The sequence below is a fragment of the Capsicum annuum genome, chromosome 10 (genome assembly GCF_002878395.1).
Source record: "Capsicum annuum cultivar UCD-10X-F1 chromosome 10, UCD10Xv1.1, whole genome shotgun sequence".
NCBI lineage: Eukaryota > Viridiplantae > Streptophyta > Magnoliopsida > Solanales > Solanaceae > Capsicum > Capsicum annuum.
Window position 1 is genome coordinate 127,837,181 of NC_061120.1, and position 21,762 is coordinate 127,858,942.

A 21,762-nucleotide genomic window follows, 5' to 3' on the forward strand; every position below is an offset into this window, starting at 1 on the left:
ATTGAATGCTCTTGGGGTAGGTCTAACTCATATTCCACTTGGCCAAATCTTTGAATAATTTTATATGGCCCTATGTAGCGGGGACTTAGTTTTCCCTTTTTACCAAACCTCATTACCCCTTTCATTGGAGATACCTTCAAGAATATCGAATCTCCTATAGCAAACTCTAACCCTCTTCTTCTAGTATCAGCATATGATTTATGTTGGCTTTGAGCTGTTTCTAATCATTGTTGTATCACCTTAAATTTTTCTATAGCTTGATGAACAAGATCTGGCCCAAATAAGGTAGTTTCACCCACTTCAAACCACCCAATTGGTGATATACACTTTCTACCATATAAAGCTTCATAAGGCGTCATTTTGATACTCGAGTGATAACTATTGTTGTATGCAAACTCAATTAGTGGCAAATAATCATCCCAACTACCTTTGAAGTCCAATACACAAGCACGCAACATATCCTCTAATGTTTGGATTGTACGTTCCGCCTGGCCGTCTGTTTGAGGGTGAAAAGTTGTGCTTAAACTCACTTGCGTTCCTAAACTCTTCTGGAATGACCTCCAAAAATGTGCGGTAAATTGAGCTCCCCTATTAGATATAATAGAGATTGGGACTCCATGCAGCCGAAATATCTTTTTAATATATAATTTTGCATACTCTTCAGCTGTGTACGTAGTCTTAACCGATAGAAAGTGTGCTGATTTGGTGAGTCTATCAACTATTACCCATATAGAATCAAACTTTTGAGATGAGCGAGGCAGACCAGTGATGAAATCCATGTTAATCATATCCCACTTCCAAGTTGGGAGCTCCATAAGCTGCATATAACCTAGGGCTTTTGGTGCTCTACTTTGACTTGTTGACAATTCGGACATTCAGCTACAAATTCTGCAATGTTCTTCTTCATGTCGCCCCACTAATATACCTCTTTCAAGTCATGATTAATTTTACTTGAACCAGGATAGATAGAATATCTTGAATGATGTGCCTCCATCATAATCTTCTTTCTTAGGCATACATTAGGTACACATAATCTGTTTTGGCATCGAAGTATTCCCTCTTCTGTAAGCTCAAATGCCTTGTTACACCTTGTTGTACATTTTCCTTAAGCTGTAAAAGAATAGGATCTATGTATTATTTCACTTTAACTTCGGCTACTAATAAGGATTCTGCTGCATTTTGCACAATAACGCGATATGAAGATTCAATAAGGTGAACCCCTAAGCTATCTAATTGGTGTAGATCCCTAGCTATGCCTTGCCTTTCCATGGGCTTCCTATAATTACTTGCTATCGCCTTACGACTTAGTGCATTGGCTACCACATTTGCTTTGCCCGGATGATATAAGATATCAATATCATAGTCTTTTAACAACTCAAGCCATCTTCGCTGCCTCAAGTTTAGGTCCCTCTGGTTAAAGAGGTACTGCAAACTCTTGTGGTCGGTATATATATCGACATGTACCCCATACAAATAGTGGCACCATATTTTTAAAGCAAATATAACTGCTGCTAGCTCAAGATCATGTGTTGGATAATTCTTCTCATGTGGCCGCAATTGTCTTGAGGCATAAGCTATTACTTTACCATGTTGCATCAAAACACATCCTAACCCAACTCCTGAAGCATCACAATATACCGCATAGCCTTCCGTGCCATCTAAAAGTACTAATATGGGTGTAGAAGGCAACTTATTCTTCAAATCTTGAAAACTTCTTTCACACATTTCATCCCATTGAAACTTAGCTTCTTTATGTGTTAACTTTGTTAAAGGTGCAGAAATAGAAGAAAACCCCTCAATGAACTTTCTATAATAACCTGCTAAGCCTAGGAAACTACGAACCTCCGTAGGCTTCATGGGTCTTGGCCAGTTCTTCACTGCCTCTATCTTTTGAGAATCAACTCTTATTCCTTCATCGGATAGAATATGACCCAAGAATGCTACCGATTTTAACCAAAACTCACATTTGGAGAACTTTGCATACAACTTATGATCGCGAAGGATTTGTAACACATGTCACAAATGATTAGCATGGTCTTCTTCTAATCTTGAATACACCAGAATATTATCTATAAATATGATAACAAATACATCCAAGAACGGCTTAAACACTCTATTCATCAAATCCATGAAAACTGCCGGTGCATTAGTTAGCCCAAATGACATAACTAAAAACTCAAAATGACCATATGACATTCGAAAAGCCGTTTTAGGTATGTCTTTCTCCTTTACTCTGAGTTGGTGATAACCTGACCTTAAGTCGATCTTTGAGAAACACTTAGCACCTTGTAACTGATCAAACAAATTATCAATTCTCGGAAGGGAATATTTGTTCTTAATTGTCACCTTATTTAATTGTCGATAATCAATACACATTCCCAACGTGCCATCTTTCTTATGTACAAATAACACAGGTGCACCCCAAGGAGATATACTAGGCTTTATGAAACCCTTTTCCAATAAATCTTTTAATTGTTCCTTCAATTCACGTAATTCAATAGGGGCCATTCTATAAGGAGGAATAGAAATTGGTTGAGTACCTGGGATCACATCAATACCAAACTCCACTTCTCTTTCCGGAGGTAAACCCAGAAGCTCTTCAGGGAATACGTCAAAAAATTCATTTACCACTGAGATGGATTGAAGAGTTAGTAACTCCGCCTCTATATTTTTCACCCTTACCAGATGGCATATGTATCCTTTGTACATTATCTTCCTTGCCTTAATATAAGAAATAAACTTACCCCTTGGTGCCCCAATATTACCCCTCCACTTAAGGATTGCTTCCTTTGGAAAATGGAAATGCACCCTCTTAGCTCGGCAATCCACTGTGGCATAACAAGAAGACAGCCAATCCATACCCATTATAACATCAAAATCCACCATTTCAAGCTCCAAAAGGTCAGCCAATGTATCACGATTACAAACAGTTACTATACAATTACGGTAAACTCTTCTAGCTATAATAGATTCGCCAATTGGTGTAGACACTTTAAATGGCTTAGCTAGTAATTCTGGTGTTCTTTTGAACTTTCCAGCAATTAATGGAGTGACATATGATAATGTAGAGCCTGGATCAATTAATACATATACCTTATGTGAAAAGATAGACAATGTACCTATAACCATGTTAGGAGAAGCCTCCAAATTTTGTCGACCTACTAGAAGAGCATATGTACGATTTTGAACACCACTAAAACTAGCTCCCTTAACACCTCTACCACGACCAGTAGGTATCTGCTGACCCCTACCAAAAGAGAGAACCGAGGATGATGATGGAACAGTAGATCTAGTAGGTCGTGCCATATCAGCCATGCCCCTTTTTGGGCAGTCTCTTATTATGTGTCCCGGTGTGCCATACCAATACAAGAATTTGTCCCAAACCTACATGCACCTAGATGATTTCTTCCACAATGCTTACAAAGCTGTCTAAGAGGTCAAATTGGCTTGCACCTCCTTGCTCTCGATACCCCACTACTTGTGAACCTTTACTCTTACTTTTTGGCCCGAATTGATTTCCCTTAAACCCATAGAATCGAGGAGAAACACATGATGTGGAGTAGGAAGGTGATGGTCTAGGGGGTCTATCAAAAAATCGAGGCTTGAATTCACTCTGAGATGGAAAAAATATTGTCCCATAGATCTAGCCCTCTTGGAGTGCCCTCTTTCCAGCTCTTGTGTCCTTCTTTGCCTTTGATCCTCCTTTTTTGAGCAAATGCTTGTATTCTTGCTATATCTATGTCTTTATTCAAGGCAGTAATAGTACAATCTCTAACCAAATATGGGTTCAATATATCCACATATCGATGAACTCTATCCTCCATAGTAGCCACAACGTTAGGAGCATATCTGGCCAAAGAATTAAATTGAAGACTGTACTCCCTCACGCTCATATTTCCTTGGCAAAGATTTAAAATCTGATCTGCACGGGTCTCCCAAATCTCAAATGGAAGATAATGATCAAGAAATGTTGTTTTGAATTCTTCCCAACCAGCTAAAGGTGCGCCTATACCCCTTGACTTTTTCCAAGCTTCATACCACAATATAGCCACCCTCTTTAATCGATATGCTGCTAACTCCACTGTCTCTTTACCAAATACATGCATAACATCTAAAGCCCTTTGAATATGATCAATAAAGTCTTGTAGATCTTCATTAGGATCTAAACCAGTAAATTGAGGAGGGTCCAATTTAAGGAAATCTTGGGTTCATAAACTGGCTGCCCTATCCACACCACTAGAACCCATAGTTGGATCAGCTTGTCCTTGACCTTGTCCAACAACTATACGTGTTAATAATTGCACCGCATTCCTCAAATCTTACTCAGTAGCATTAATTAGTGACTATGGGGGTACTTCCCCCCTCCTTAGCTCTTTTGGAGATGGAGGAGTAGAAGAAGTCCGGGATGCAAACTCATCTTGGGCCTCACTTTGATCAGCATATCTAGGTGGTGATTTACTTGTCCCTTCTCCGGCAGCCATATTTACTTGTTTACTCTTCTTACTCTTACTCCTTCTTGTAATCGGCATCATTACTATATTGAAAAAAACATATTTAAGGTTAAATACAAGTCAACCTACATTATTGGCTCTATTGCACGATCTAAGAAATGAAGAAAAAGAAGCAACTCCTAAATGCCTCGTAGCCTCCTACTTAGAGATGTGGTGCACAACATACCCATAAGCAAGACTCTACATAGACACGACTTTGCAGACAACTCCCTAGAATGACCTGCTCTGATACCAATTTTGTCACGCCTCAAATTCCGTTGGGGCGGACAGCCACCCATTTTGGGAGAACTAACTCTTAACCATGTACTTTTCATGCATATAATTATGGCATTCAAAGCTTCTGCTAGTATGGATAAGATGCATTGATAAAACAAACCACATAAGTAAGTCCAAACCTACATATACAGACTTGCCATTAGGGCCACAACGTTAAAAGAACACAATACTACCATATTTTTCACATAGTGTGCAAAGCCTCTAAAAGATACCTGGACATTTAGTTAAGGTCGGGACAAACCCCCGCCTTGCTCATAACTACTACACAATACCAAAATATATAATAGACTCGAAAAGCTCCAAATCAACTTGGAGCTCACCAATCGCAGCTGGATGTCCTGTGCTCCTACTGGGGACTACTAGCTAGAGTACCTGTACCTGTGGCATGAAACATAGTGTCCCCCACGAAGGGTGTCAATACAAAGAGTGTATTGAGTATGTACGACATAAAATGACAATAAATAAGACAAGATCTCAACAAAATCAGTTATCAATATATAACTATAAAGATAAGGATAGAATACCAACTTTGCTTATACTTATGGGATCATGTACATTACATCCTTTACTTTGCTTTATTCTTCTTTACTTTATAAGATTATAAGGCGTAATACAAATGACCAACTGATCAGTGGTAAAACAGGATGACCCATGCTAGGCATTTTAACCCCTGGGATACATTCCTCATAAGTATACAAACTGAGATCGACCCATGCTAGGCTTTCCTTTTGCCCCTGGGATACCACCTATATTGGGATCGACCCATGCTAGGTGTTTCTTCCACCCCTGGGATACCACCCAAAAGATATAGACTCACTTCAGATCGTTCTTTTTATCTTTAAAGTTGTTTTGGTGGTCATGTATCAGATTTGGAACTTTGGACCAGTAGCAAAAGGTGTGCAAATATGCACTAGATGCTGTAGCAATGAGGTCGAATACAACAATAATAGAAATATAACACATAGGAGCTTAGCTAACATCATGGGTCATGTTAACTAAGAGAACAACTCGTTAGGCTTATTTCTAAAAGCACCCATATCATACTAGTATTTAGAAAGGAAATGGACAGATCTAGTAGCAAACAGATCTTTAGGTACTTTAACAACTTGACAAGTTAGAATAAGGTTGTTAACCACATTGGGGGTTGTACGCTGTAGTTATGTATAACTTGAAAGGAAGAACGCTTAGGAAGCTTACTTTGTAACAAAGGAGTTAGATTCATGCCAAAGAGTAGGATCGATAAACCATACATACCTTGTTGCACAAATGATCACACTTTCACTTAACGTCTTTCCTTTTAGATTACTAATCTACAATAGCATAAGACTAGTATTAGTAGCTAATTAACATATTCACGCCATTTAAACATACTAAACAGTAATCAAGCAGTAATCCACAATCAACAAATCCAAGGGTGTTCTCTAAACCTCGTTCTTCTCCAATTACATTCACACATGATGTAACTTTTTATAAGATTCCCTTAACAGTTTCATCATTATTGTACTCTCAAAATAGTATATCAAGTGATGTGGGCAGTAAACTTAAGCGACATTCAATTTGGTGGTGTACCATTATACTCTTCTTCTACCTTTTAATGGAAATTATTCACACCGTTCCCCCAATATACATACATAAAACAGATCTAAAACAACCCCAAATACCCCATAATATGGCAACCAGAAATTGAACTCACCATCCCTTGAGTTCTTAACAACAACATATACACAATCCTCAACCAACACACGTATATAGGAAAAGGGAAAAAATGGACAGTAGCCATACCTTAATTTCGGTGGTAGTTTATTCCCTTAATGTATCAATATCTTGATCCCTTTACTCACAAACCAAAAGTGAAGAGAAAAATCTCTTAATAATCAAGGATAAAGGGACTGCCAAACTTAAAAAGGGATATCTTTTAGTTTAATCATGGAGAACATAATCCTTATAGTATTCTTAAGATGTGCTCATGATTTGTTCACTTACCTTTAACTTGGAAGGAAGGTTTCCAAAGAACCTTAGTGGAATTTTAGGGAGCTGCATAGCTAAGAGAGAACAAGAGAGAAAATCTTAAAAGATGTTTTTTTTTTGGCTAGTTAAAATGAGATATAAGGGCTGGTTTTAATCCCTATAAAAAGAGCTGCTCTTGGCCGACTTTCTTGGTCATTTTTGGGCCATAATTTTTCAAGTAGGTGATGCACCTACTTTCCCATTATATTGGGCCTTTGTGGATTAAAAACTATTGGGCCTTGGCTGCCCATTCTCCTCCTTTTCTCTTATTTAATTTGTGCCAGAATTAACTTAAGTAGGTGGTAGTGTATTTGTCCCTTGACCAGCGTCAAGGGATCCTTAATAGGTGATTCACCTACCTAGTTTTTAAGTTGGTCAAAAGGTCAAAGTAGGTGATTCACCTACTAGCTTAAAATAAGTCAAACAAGCACCTTAATATTTTGTTCTATTTTAGGATCAAAATGCTTGTAGTTAAACTTAAAACTTGGTCACTTCATCCTTTAGATTCAAATACCTATTTAAGGGCCCAAGTTTATATTCTCTTATCGAAGGTAACTTAATCATACCACATTTCAGTACATGTGGGAACTCCTCCAAACCTATCTTACCATCACTAATCACATAGGATATCCGAGCCCATTACCTACCCCATAAGTCTATATCAAGTGCCACATAAGTAGAACTAGTACACGTGGAATATAGGGTGTTACAGCCTTGTGGGTTGTTACTTGTTGTTGACAATTAGTGGTGTTGTGTTGTATTTCTGAAGAAGTTGTTGTTGTGTTCTTGAAGGTTGTTGTGGTTTTCATCAAGTTCTTCATCTTTTTTTACACTTTGGACAACCAAAAAGTGTGATATAAATTCAAGAGTTGAAGTTAAAAATTGTAAAGCATGTTGTGAGAAGCCTTGTGACAAGTACGACCATGAGGATGGATGTGAATGAGTGCGTAATGAATCCACCCAAGGAAGTGCACAAGTAAAGTGTAAAAGAGGGCCTAAATACACCAAAATCATCCTAAACTACACTCCATGGGTGATATTTTGAGGCTTTTCATTAAAGGGCCTTTTGGTCATTTTGTATTCTAGTTGTAACCTAGTATAAATAGAACATTGTAGGTCATTTTTGTCTTAGATTTTGATGAATGATGAATGATGTATTACATAGAAAGACAAAGTCCTCTTTCCTTGAGGAAAATCTAAAACTTGTAACTAGGGTGATACTAGGGTGGAATCACTAGTGTTGCATTTTTGCTTAGAACGTTGGGTGCTAGAGGAGGTTGAGGTCTCTCTTGTGATCACCGAAGAGAGTAGGTGTTCCTATTATCATTGTATTAAGGGTCTAGGTGATTGAATACACTTAGGTTGTTAGTTCATGAGATAGTGTATGTCACTCTATCTATCCTTTCTATTCTTACAATCTTGTAATGTTTGTATCTCGTATTGTACCCGTTTGTGTTGTTGTTGTTATTCCCATTGTTAAGTTTATCTTGTTCTTCATATTATTGTTGTTAAATCTAGTTTGGTGGATCTTTTGGAGTTGAAACACACCATTATATTTTGTTCTTCTTGTTGTTGTAGTGAATTCGAGAGTGGTCACCAAATAAGTCCACGGGTTCTTCAAACTAGTGGACTGATTTGGTGTTTGTTTTGTGGCTTCCGTTGTCCATCTCGTATCACCTTGAACCCATCATTTCTTAGACTAAGATTCTACTTTTTAGCAACTTTTTCTTATTTCAAGAACCTAGTGTTGTGTGACAAGATACCTTTTCTTATTTCAAGAACCTTGTGTTGTGGGACAAGTACTTTTTTTTATTTCAAGAACCTAGTGTTGTGTGACAAGATACTTTTTCTTATTTCAAGAACCTTGTGTTGTGGGACAAGGTACTTTTCCTATTTCAAGACATGTTTTCCCTCCAAGACCAATTGTCATCCTTTCCAAATTGTATTAAGATTTAAATTTGAGAATTGGTGCTTAAATTGCATGCTGCCACATCACCCATTTGCTACTGTTCACATCACCCATTGGCTACTGTTCACATCATTAATAAGCTCAAATATAGGTTTTCTAGTTTCTAATTGTTGATTCTTAGTTTCATGAAGGTTCTAGAACTAATTAACATGCTAGTACACACCTACTAGGTTGTCAATTAGTCCTTTTGAATTCCTTTGTTCGTGTCCAGGTTTAGTTGGGTGCTTTTATTCATTTGAATACATTGTAATTTCTTAACTCCAGTCCGTAGAGAATTCTTTGAGTTTCAAACAAGAATCCACTCCGGATAAGAGCTTTACACATATCTTAAGGATTCACGGTTACTAGCCAATCTACAACATTTGTGGAGCTCAAGTGTGAGTGAATCGAGAGAGTGTGAGTGAGGAGAGGTTTAACACTAACTTGTTTGCTGATTGTGTAGGCAACACCTTGACATGGAAGGAAGCACATCCCAAAGTGAGGGTACTACTGAACAAGACACTATGAAGGCCACACTTGAGGCCATAACCCAAAGTTTAGAGAGGTTAAACATGGAAGTTGGGGCAATGAGGGGAGATTTGACTATGATAAGTAGGAGTTAGAGCAAGTGGAGAGTCAAAAGAACTCTCGTCCATCCACTCCTCATCATATTCCTTCAAGTGGACATGAAAGAACTCCATCCACAACTACCTCACCAGAAACATTGCACCAAATAATGAATCCACCTCTAGCCCCACTAAATGCCACAATTCATACCACTACTTTCCCTCCAAACCAAGAAGCGAATAGACCACGCCATTCCCAAACTCCTCCAATTCCACAAGAAGGATGTAGCCGTCATTACCTCCACAAAATCTGAATGTACCTTACCAAACTCCACCAAATCAAACACCACTACCTCTACAAATCCCAATGCCTCTAAATCAGATTCTAAATCACCAAAACTAACCAGCTCACTTTGAGGAACATGGTAGAGAGGATTATGATGGATATGGAGCCTTTAATGATGCTTACATGAGAGAGAAGGAGCTAAGAAAGGGTCGTATTGATCTAAGGAGGTACCGAGGGTATGGAGAAAGGGGAAATCGACACCAAGAAAGAGACGTAGGCATCAATACCATCAAATTGAGCTTACCTATCTTTAAGGGTGAAAGTAACCCCGAGGCCTACTTAGCATGGGAATCAGCTTGTGACAAAGTATTCCAAGTTAATGATATCTCGGAAGAAAAGAAAAGTTGTTATGCCATAGCTCATTTTGAGGGTTATGCCAACACTTGGTGGGAGTATGTCAAGTGTTTTGGTGATGAATTAGTTGATGGGTAGCCACCACCTTTGTTTCGGTTAAGGTACTTAATGAGGCAACGGTACCTTCCCGAGAGTTATCACCATGAATTTCTTACTTGCGTCAAGACAATAAAAGTGTGATGGCATATTATGATAAGTTTCAACAGCTCATGTTGAAGCATGATCATCATGGGGAACAAATCAGTCATGACATCATCCGGTTCAAGTGTGGGTTGAACAAAGAGCTCTCCACTCATTTGATACTTCACAAATTTGATACCGTTGAAGGTATTTTCCAAGCGGCTTAGAGATTGAAAGGGAGATTAAAGAGAGGTCGTCGCTCAAGTCAAGGGGACAATCCATCTTGGGTTGGCCTAGAAGCAAGGACATGGTTCAATCCTCTTTGGGTTGGCCAAAAAACAAGGACTAACCCAGCACTACAAGGCTGCCCGAGCCCAAAACAGTCCACAAAATTCCTCTAAAACAAGAAGTTCATAAGTATCCAAACAAAAAAGGATTCCAATGTTTCAAGTGCCAAGGTTGGGGACATAAATCTAATGAATGTCCAAATCGACGCAACGTGATACTGCAGGAAAAGAGATTGTATTACCTTGGTGACGAGGTGGGTCTTAAAAAGAGAAGGATGAGGCCGAGCCTTAAGATGGAGAGAAAATTGGAAATAGGCCACTTGATGATGATGATGTTGAAGTTATTTACCCACAAGAAGGGGAGTGTGTTGTTCCAAACTTTGTAGTTAGACGTGCTATGATTAGTAAGGGAATAGACGACCCTAGCCAAAGGGAAAATCTATTCTATACTAAATTCCTTGTAAAGGGGAATGTATGCACTTTGGTAATTGATAGTGGTAGTTGTGTGAATGTCGTTAGTGTTGCTATGGTGAACTTATTGAAATTACCAACTACACTTCATACTATCCCTTACAAGTTGCAATGGTTGAATGAATGCGGTGAATTGAAGGTCATGAGGCAATGTGTGATATGGTTTAAGGTAGGAAACTACCAAGACGAAGTGCTTTGTGATGTGATACCAATGCAAGCATGTCATTTGTTGTTAGTAGACCTTGGCAATATGATAGGTCTACCAAACATGATGGGAGGACCAAATAATATTCACTTGAGAAGAATGGTCAAAACGTCACTCTTTATCCTCTTTTGCCATCATAGGTGAATGAATTACATCAAAAGATGAAGGAGTTTCAGGAGAAGGGAAAGAAACCCAAAAATGGTGAAAAGGATGGGGAAAATGTGAGTGGGGCGGTAGGGATTTCCAGGACTGCCTCAACATCAAATGGGCAAGAAAACATGGTGATGTTAGCTAGAAAAGGAGCTCTTCTTGAATTGTGATGTGGACATGCCTATGATTCTTTTGGCTCATTGTTTTAATACTAACCCCACTAATTCTTCTATTTCTCCTTTGATTTCTTATGTGTTGCAGGATTATGAAGATGTATTTCCCAAAGAACTTCCTCAAGGATTGCCCTCGCTTTGGGGAATTGAGCATCAAATTGACTTTGTGCCGGGCTCACAATTGCCTAATAAGCTGGCTTACAGAAGCAACCCTACAGACACCAAAGAATTACAGCGTCAAGTTGAGAAACTCCTCAGCAAAGGGTATATTAAAGAGAGCATGAGTCCGTGCCCAGTTCTGGTGCTACTGGTACATAAGAAATATGGAACATGGCATATGTGTGTGGACTGCCAAGCCATCAATAAGATTACGGTAAAATATCATCACCCTATCCCTAGGTTAGATGATATGCTTGATGAATTAAATGGTTTGTGTTTATTTTCCAAGATTGATTTAAGGACTGGCTATCACCAAATAAGAATGCACCCCGATGATGAATGGAAAACCGCCTTCAAGACTAAATTTGGTCTCTATGAATGGATGGTTATGCCATTCGGCCTAACAAATGCTCCAAGTACTTTCATGAGGCTAATGAATCATGTGATGTTGTTGTTGTTTACTTTGATGATGTCTTGGTCTATAGTAAGTCAATTGATGAGCATGTGATGCATTTATAATGTGTGTTTGATGTCCTTAGAAAGGAAAGGTTGTATGCAAATCTGGAGAAGTGCTCTTTTGGTGTTAATGAAGTTGTTTTCTTGGGTTTTGTTGTTAGTTCAAGAGGGGTCAAAGTGGATGAATCAAAGATAGATCCTATTAAAAATTTGCCAACCCCGCAAACCTAGAAGTAAGAAGCTTCCACGGGCTAGCTAGTTTTTATAGAAGGTTTGTCAAAGGATTCAGCACCATAGCCGCTCCTTTGACCGTGGTCATTCGAAAAGACCAACCCTTCAAGTGGGGTGAATAGCAAGCTAAGGCTTTTGAAACCTTGAAAGCTATGCTTATTTCTGCGCCTTTATTACAATTGCCCAACTTTGATAAGACATTTGAAGTTGAGTGGATGCTAGTAAAGTGGGCATAGGGGCAGTTTTGATGCAAGATTTAAAACCAATCTTATTTTAATGAAAATCTCAAAGGAGAAACTCTAAACTACTCCACGTATGATCTAGAGTTGTATGCCTTGATTTGAGCTTTGGCCACTTGGCAGCACTATTTTTGGCGCAAGGAGTTTGTGATCCGAACGGACCATGAATCCTTAAGCATCTTCGGGCACAAGAAAAGCTTAACAAGCGGCATGCAAAATGGATTGAGTTTCTTGAAACCTTCCCTTATGTTATTCAATACAAAAAGGGTAAGGACAACGTAGTAGCCAATGCTTTGTCTAGAAAACATGTTCTTATATCAACATTATCTTCAAAATTAATGGGTTTTGAGAGTTTGAAAGAATTGTATCCCGAGGACCCTCACTTTGCTCCTATCTTTAGGGAATGTGAAGAAATGGGTAGGGACAAGTGGGATTTGTCTAGGGGTTCAAATCCCTGTGCCAAATTTGATGGATACTTGTTTAAAGGTAGACGATTGTGTGTACCCTCCAATTCTTGAAGAGAGTTATTTATGAGAGAAGCACACAATGGCGGTCTAATGGGTCACTTTGGGATCGAAAAGACCCTTGGAATATTGGAGGAGCAATTTTACTAGCCAAAAATTCACAATGATTTGGCCAAGATTTGTGGCCAATGCATAGATTGCAAAGGAGCCAAATCATGGATCCTACCTCATAGGTTGTACACCCCGCTTCCCACTCCTTTACGCCCTTGGCTTGATATATCTATGGATTTCGTTTTAGGTTTGCCTAGGACAAGACGAGGTTGGGACAGTATCTTTGTTGTGGTCGATCGGTTTTCTAAGATGGCACACTTTATTCCATGCTTTAAATGTGATGATGCACCTAGTGTGGCCTCTTTGTTTGTTGAGTCACTTTTGGAAATCCATGTGGGGTAGGCTTGGAACCAAGTTGTTATTCTCTATATCTTGCCACCCACAAACTGATGGTCAAACAGAAGTAGTAAATAGGACTTTGGGTGCTATGCTACGTTCCATGGTGAAAGGAAAATTGACTTCTTGGAAGGAACACCTACCATTGAATGAGTTTGCATATAATCGTGTCATACACTCAAGTACGGGAATGACTCCCTTTGAGTGCATATATGGCCTCAACCCCCTTACCCTTTGGATTTAACTCCTTTGCCTAGTGATGTTATGATTATCTTAGATAGAAGCAAGCGGGCAGATTCGATGAAGAAGTTACATGAGAGGTTCGGCTTTGACTTGAGAAGAAAAATCAAGACATTGCAAGGAGAGTCAACAAGGGGAGAAAGAAACTCATTCTTGAACCGGGAGATTGGGTGTAGGTTCACCTTAGAAAGGATAGGTTTCCATCTCAAAGGAAGTCCAAATTGATGCCAAGAGGCGATGGTCTATTTCAAGTACTTGAACGGATCAATGATAATGCCTACAAGATTAACCTTCCCCCAGAATACCAAGTGCACAACACTTTCAACGTGTGTGATCTTTCTCTAGTGGATGCGGTTGAGGATGACCAAATGATGAATTTGAGGTCAAATTACTCTCAAGATGGACAGGATGATATGGGTGTACAAAGCTGTCCAATATGTTCTCGACCATTCACACGAAGCCAAGCTCGGGAGTTACAAAAACTACAAGCCATGTTCATGCAAATGGCTGCGTGTGAGTTGGTACTTGATCCGCCAAAGAGTTTCAACATTTTTAAGTGTGAAAATGAGCCTTGAAGTGTAATAAATTACACTCTAAAGGCACCCCATGACTGAAGGGTAGGAAGGTCATTTGTCCTTTATTTTGTGTGTAATATAAATAGATGCTATTAGGGTTATTTTCAGCACTTAGTTCATTCTTCATATTCACAACAACAAGTCTTGTAGCATTGAATATTTCTCTCTCTCTTGTTCTTGAGAGTAGAACCTGAAATCTGTCCAACAAGTGTAGTTACACTTGTGTTGTTTCTTGGCTAGAAACTTGAGATCTTGAGGTTCATGAGTTCCTCTTGGTCTAAGTAAGAACTTGGTACTGAAAAGGTCTTAGGGTCCTTTCTTCTAGTTAGGGTTCATAGATTCTAAGATATCTTTGTGTTAAGTTACTATCTTTCATTTTGTACTCTTGAAACTTTGTAGTAACTTAGTGAAGCTGTGGGGCTGATTTTTGATTCACTATAGTTACTGCCATTTGTTGTTCTTGTTGTTAACATTGCACTCTTTGTAATCTATCATCTTGTGTTGTTGAACCATTGTTTAATGTTATTGTTATCTTCTTGTTCTCCTTCTGTAGCTACTGTTTTGGTGTTGGTATTCCTTCAAAATTTTGTGATTGTTGTTGACTTCACATATTGGAGTTGTTATCTTCAAGCTCTCGGAATTGTAATGTGTTTGGACTGATATTGTGGCAGATTTGATACACTCCAAGTTAGTAGTGTATCATACTGGTCATATGGTAGGATACGAGGTGGATGATTCCAAGTCGTATGATGGCTAAAGATTGGTCTTGTTGAATCTGTCAAAAGTACAAATTATGGGTACTTCTCATACCTTGGGGTACGTGTTAATCCTATGTTGTCATATTATTGTCAGTATAGGGAACTAAGGTGAGGTCTAGGGTATGAGCAAGGGTACCATTAGTACCCTAGGGTACGATTGCTGGTAGGTTTTCAGCTTTTAAGATGAGGGTAGTCTAGACATTTCCCATCCTACAAACCTTATGTCCCCATGATATACATTATGTTGTGCCTTTCATAAAACTGATTGAAAGACCAAGATATCCCAAATACTCTCTCAAACTCACTCTTGAAGATTGGAGGCTAGGGTTTCTACAAATGTTCTTCAAATGGCTCAAGAGTCAAGTTTCCTTTCATGAATCTTCTTGTATAAGGCATGTACTCCTCCCTTATTGTTAGTTCAAACTAAAGGCATATTTTAATGCGTTCTAAGCCTTGATTATGAATCTTAAATGGTGGTTTTGAAAACCAACGTGAATCTTCTTATATAAGGCATGTACTCCTTCCTTATTGTTGAGTATTGTTTACTCTTGGCTAAAATGATGTTTTCACATATTTTTTGTGGTGGTTTGCATATGTGGTTTTTTGTTGGTTATGGTTTAGTAAATGGGTCATGGTTAACCCTAAACTTGATGGTTTATTCTTTTTTTGGTCTTGGTAAAGGTATGCCCTCAACATGTTTTATAAAATGCCTATGAGAATGTTTTTACTATATTGTTGAACTTTAATTAAATCTATTGCATGGTATGGTTTGGTATTGGAACCATAAATTGGATTGGATGGTTTTGAATGGTCTAAATGGTTTGAATTGGTTAAAGGGTAAATTCTTCATGGTCATGGATATAATTTGAATGAAAACGCTGTGGGGTACACGGGAATCCCCCAATTAAATGAATAATGAAATAAAATACCCTGGGTTTAGGACCTTTAGAAAATTTCCTAGATTTCTAGATTGTGGACATCATATGACTTGTGGGTACCAGTCGTATGATGGGTTACATTTGGTATACTCTTGGTCGTATGCTAGCCATTGTTGGTTGGTGGATTGGATTAGTTTCTGGAATGGGTACAACTTGGTTTGTATGAGTCATATGGTTGGTGAAAGGTGTATGGTTTGGGTTTTTCCTTTACTTAATATGAGACTTATTAAAATAAGTTGGATCTGAGTAAGAGTGGCATACTATTCTGTCGGGGATACGGTTTAGGGATGGTGTTGGGTCCATATGGGAAGCCTAGGGTAAGCGTAGTGGGTACCACTCATATTAGAGGGTATGAATGGTATGGGTAGTCGTACCACCTGATGGAAATTTTAAATAGTTAATTTGGGGGTAATCTGGACATTCTCCACTTAACCACTTAAGTCCCCACGACTTATATCTCTATTAGGACATCATTTACCCTATTATTCTAATCTAAAACACTTAGAAACACTCTTTTATTCTTTCTAAGGCTCTTGGGTAAAGGAGGGCTAGGGTTTTATCTAGAGGATCAATTTGGGACTTGTACAAGTGATTTCTCTACATCATCTTCATAATCTAAGGCATGTACTCCTCCCTCATTGTTAGTTCCAACTAAAGACATGTTTTATACAATTTTTTCATGGCATGATTACTATATGGTTTTTGGGTTTTCAAATATATGTTGGGGTTTTGGTATTAAAGGCTTTGTTATGATTATTCCGATGTTTCAATTATGTAATTACATGCTTTAATGGTTGTTTGGACAATAGGTTGCATGGGAATGGTTAACTGGTAGTTGGAATTGGTTTTGGGCAACACTATGCCCGCAACATGTTTGATAAAATGCATATAATAATGCTTTTACTATATTATCGGAATTTTATTGGAACTATTGCATGGTATGGTTTGGTAAATGATATAAATGATTTGGAATGGTTAAATGTTATGGTTTGGTCAAGGGAATCCCCCCAAGTAAACATAGTAATGAACTTCTTGTGGGGTACGTGGAATTCCCCCAACCAAAGCTAATAATGGAACACTTGTGGGGTACACAGGGTTCCCCCAAGTTAACTTGATAATGTAATCTATGGGTACATGGGAATCCCTTTACATAAAAATGTTAGCTTAGGACATTGCTTGCAAGCTATAGTCGGTATGACGATACCACTACTCCTGACCTTGGTTAATAATAATGGAATAATGGTTTGGTTGGATAGTAAAGGTTTTAATTGGTCAATAATGGCGGGGTGTGATAGCTAACCTTGAAGGTGCGAGTCTAATGGAAGAACACTAGAAACTCATATTTTGCGCATGAGGGTTGCTCATAGAGACCATATATGATACTATGAAGTACATGGGAATCCTCTAAGTACAACTGTACATATGTATCATAGAGAGCAAAAGGTTCTAGGATAGTTAAGCTACATATACCCAGGTTAATGGTTTTAAAGGCATGCTAAGCCCATCTCCCTTTCCCTATATGGTTATATATATATATATGGTTGTGTAATATGGTTAGTTTACTTGGTTTTACTGGATGACATTATTTTATCCTTATCCTAGTTCATGCTAGCATTCACCCGCTAACCCATCTTTGGGCGGCTATATCCCCACACAATGTAGGAACCAACTATTTTACTCCTCCTACTTAGTTATCGAATTCAGGATCAACTATTGGATTCAAGTTGTGAGCTTGCATATTCTGGAAGGATCCATTTCATATCATGGATGTCTTTACATATTTGGTTTATTTTATGGATATTGATTTTTGCTATGGTTGGGGGCATGTCCTAACCTAATATGGGACAAATGGTTATCTTTTCTTTTGATGACATCTTTGGAGGCCAACACATAGAGGCTCAAGACTTGGCCACCTCGAGGATACGAGAACATGCATGGAGGACACGTTTTGAGCCTACCATTGAGCATTCCATAGTCAAGGCTGAGAGTGGAAGATTACTTAGAGCATTGAAGATGTGAGGACTCCCGGCTTTGGACCCTTAATGGCTCATGGTTTTAGATTCATCTTTATTGAAGACATTTTGCTCACTACACTTTGCTCAAAATGCACTCCATGACCACCCCTATCCCGCAGTGTGGTCATTTTGTCTCCTTTTGTAATACACTATAAATAGGACATTTTAGGTCTTATCTTGATAATTATTGAATGAAGAAAATATGATACATTAAAAATCCTCTCTCTTGATAGTAGACCACCTTAGTATAGTTCTTAGTTAGATCTTGGATTACCATTGTAGTTTAGGGCTTCGAAAAGCTAATATTATTCTTTACTTGGAAATGGTGGATCTTGAGGTGAGTTGATTCCCTTGGCGTTCACCGTAAGAGTGTGGTGTTTTTATATTCATTAGGGGTTTTTGAGTTTAATATACGCTTTAGTTCTTAATCTTTGTAATAATCTATGTCTTACTATCTATCTTTACCTTTCTTTCAATTGTGTTAGTGTTTGTATCTTGTAATCGTTTGTTCTTGTTGAGTCTGAATCTTGTGTGCATTGTGTTCATCTTTTTCTTGTTTTATTGTTGTTTTTCTGGTGTTAAAAAACCTTGTAAACTCGTGATACATGTGTTGTTGTTATTGGTCAAAACAAGCACTCAAAGGGGTCCTTGGGTTGCTCTCAATGTATGGCCTGTTTTGTGTAGTTTTTGTGCCTTCCATGGTGTTTATTCTATTACAATCGGATATTATTTTTCTTTTGGTTAGAGACTTGTGTGAAAACTATGTGTTAGAATGGGCGGGATTGGTATTGGTGTCAACCTTAGTATTGTCATTGGTATTAGGGATGATACTATTGGACTGAATTTATGATTGTTCCATGTTTTGATGTTATGCTATGGACATGAACTTGGTTTTTATATTCATTTTGTTATGGTATTGTTTGGTAATGGATGGTTGGACTTGTTTATGCTGGTCACGGTTATAGACCTATCCCTGAGTCTAGTATCATAGTAAACACTATCTTGATACACGATCGAAATCCATTCGACTCAGGGTATGCATTTGGATGGTTTGGTTGGGTATTGGGGATGGTTTCCGATCCTAGTTGGACTTGCGATGCCCATTATGATAAGGCCCTGAATCGGGTCGTGTCATGAAATTGGTTTGAATGATGAACATTTTGTGGGGTATATGGCAATCCCCAAGCAAAGATTAAAAACGAAACACTTGTAGGGTACACGAGAATCCCCCAAATAAGCCTAATAATGATGTACTTGCGGGGTACATGGGAATCACCTAAGTAAACTTAATTATGTAATCGGTACATGTGAATCCCCAAATATTGGCTCAGGATATTGCTTGAAAGCTAGAGTTGGTATGACGATACCATTGCTTATAGCTTTGGTTAATAATAAATGGAATGGTGGTTTGGTTGTGTGGTAATGGTTTCAAATGGGCAATAATGGCGGGGTATGATAGCTAACCATAAAGGTGTGATACTAATGGACAGACACTGGAACCTCATGTTTCCAGACATGAGGATAGGTCATGAAGACCATATATGATACTTAAGAGGTACACAGAAATCCCCCAAGTACACTTGTAAATATGTATCAAGGAGAGAGAAAGGTACTTTGGAATACCCAACTCCTATGGTATCTCTGGTTCATGCGGCTACACACTTCGAGGTCCATTCAGGGCATTACACTGGACCGATATAGCCCATAGATAGTTCTAGGATAGTTAATCCACACATACCCAGGTTAATGGTTTTAAAAGCATGCTAAACCCAGTTCCCTTTCCCAATATGGTTATATATATATGCATGTATGGTTGTGAATGCATATGGTTGGTTTAGTTGGTTTTAAAGGTTGGCATTGTTTTATCCTTATACTGAGTGCATGCTAGCATTCGCTCGCCAACCCGTCTTCAGATGGCTATATCCCCACATGATACAGGAATCAACCATATTACTCTTTTTTCTCATTGATAAAATTCAAGGATAGTCGGGGTTGGATTTAAGGGGTGAGCTTCCATAGTTTAGAAGGCATCTATTTCATGTCGTGGATCTCTTTGTATACTTTTTTATTTTCATAGACTTGGTTTTTGGCTATGGTCGAGGGAATGTCCCAACTAAATACTCTTTGGTTTGGTTTAGAGTCTTTGTATGGACAACTGTAGACTTATGGATTAATTGTATTATATATATATATATACATATTAGGTTATCGTTTTAGTTTGGTTGGTTGGTCTTGGTTATTTGACGGATTGAATTGGTTGGGTTAGTCTCGGATATGCGCTTATCCCAAAATAATCACATTATTAAATACATTATCTTGTTATGTTATCGAAATTCATCCGACTCAGTATGTTGGTTGGTTAGATTAGGTATCAGGGGTGGTCTCCAGTATCGGTTGGACTTGACATGCCCATTATGACAAAGCCCCCGATTAGGATTATGTCACCCTCCAATATCATTTTTATTAACCAATTGTGTATAAACATGAAGTACAATAATATGACAAAATGGGATCAAGGTATGTGATACAAGAATTAGCCCAAAAACACAAAAACAAGACAAGAACAATGAGAGGAACCAAGAGCAACAAGACAACAACATCGCAGCAAGCACAATACACCAAAACCGAGAGTACAAAGGGAAGAAACAAACACAATAAAAGGCAAGAAAGTAAAAGGATAAATAGTTTGACATAGAATTATACAAATACTAAGAACCTAAGGGTGTTTCAAACCAAAAGATACCTAAGAATTCATACAACCAACACCAAACTCTTACGGAGACACAAGAGGGACTTCAATCCCCCATAGAACCAACATTTCTAAGCCAACATGCATCACAAGTGAATCCATACTTGAATTTACAACCTAGTTACGATTTTCACTCTTAAAAGAGAGAAGTGTCTCTCAAAAGTTTCATATCAATTCTTCATCATTCATAAACTAAGGATGAACGAACTAATAAGTATTATATACATATTCTTATTACATAATGAAAGAAAAAATGACCACAAGACCCTTAATGAACAAGGGGCGGCCATGAAGTGTTTGGGATCAACATGTGTAATGACTAAAACAACCTTAATGAGTCCTAACACTCCAAAATGCGCATTCTTAAAGCTCCCAGCATTGGGTTCAAACTTGTGGCCTCGGGTATGCATCAAAGGCAAGCACCAAGTAATCTTCTACATGCAGGTTTGCCTTATGGTGTGCTCCCAACGGGTCATCCATGCATGCTTTTGTGTTCTTGAGGTGACCAATGCTTGAGTATTTAAGTGTTGGTATCCAATGATGTATCCAAAACCTATGATGGCCATTTCGGTCATATCATCCTCCCCTTCTTGAAAAGGATTCGACCTCGAATCCGTACCTTGAAAAATCAAAGGAAGGACAAGGGAACACAAATTTCTCATGGCATGAGGGTTAGGATTAGCCAAGGTGGCACATACTTGAAATATAACAAAGGATCCTTTGAATTGAATATTAAAAACTCAATGAAAGATTCATAAAGGATTTGGTTATAAGAATCATAGGAGAGAAAGAAACTACAAAGGTCATAATGGCATTACATGACCCAAAAGGTTGGATTAGGATCCTATGAGCCGTAAGACATAATTGTTTCGTTGGCTCTTCAAGACACCACACCAAGGATGGTTCTTCAAGTGGTCCTAAAGTCCACAAGACCCATATAGCATTCTTACTCAAACAAGTGGACCAACCAACAAGTTCTTTACCTTTATATAGAAAAAAATCCAAGACTAGCATAGATGTCATCATTAGAAAAAAGGTAGTATAGAAGGAAATCAAGTGTAAGGCCATACAGGAGTG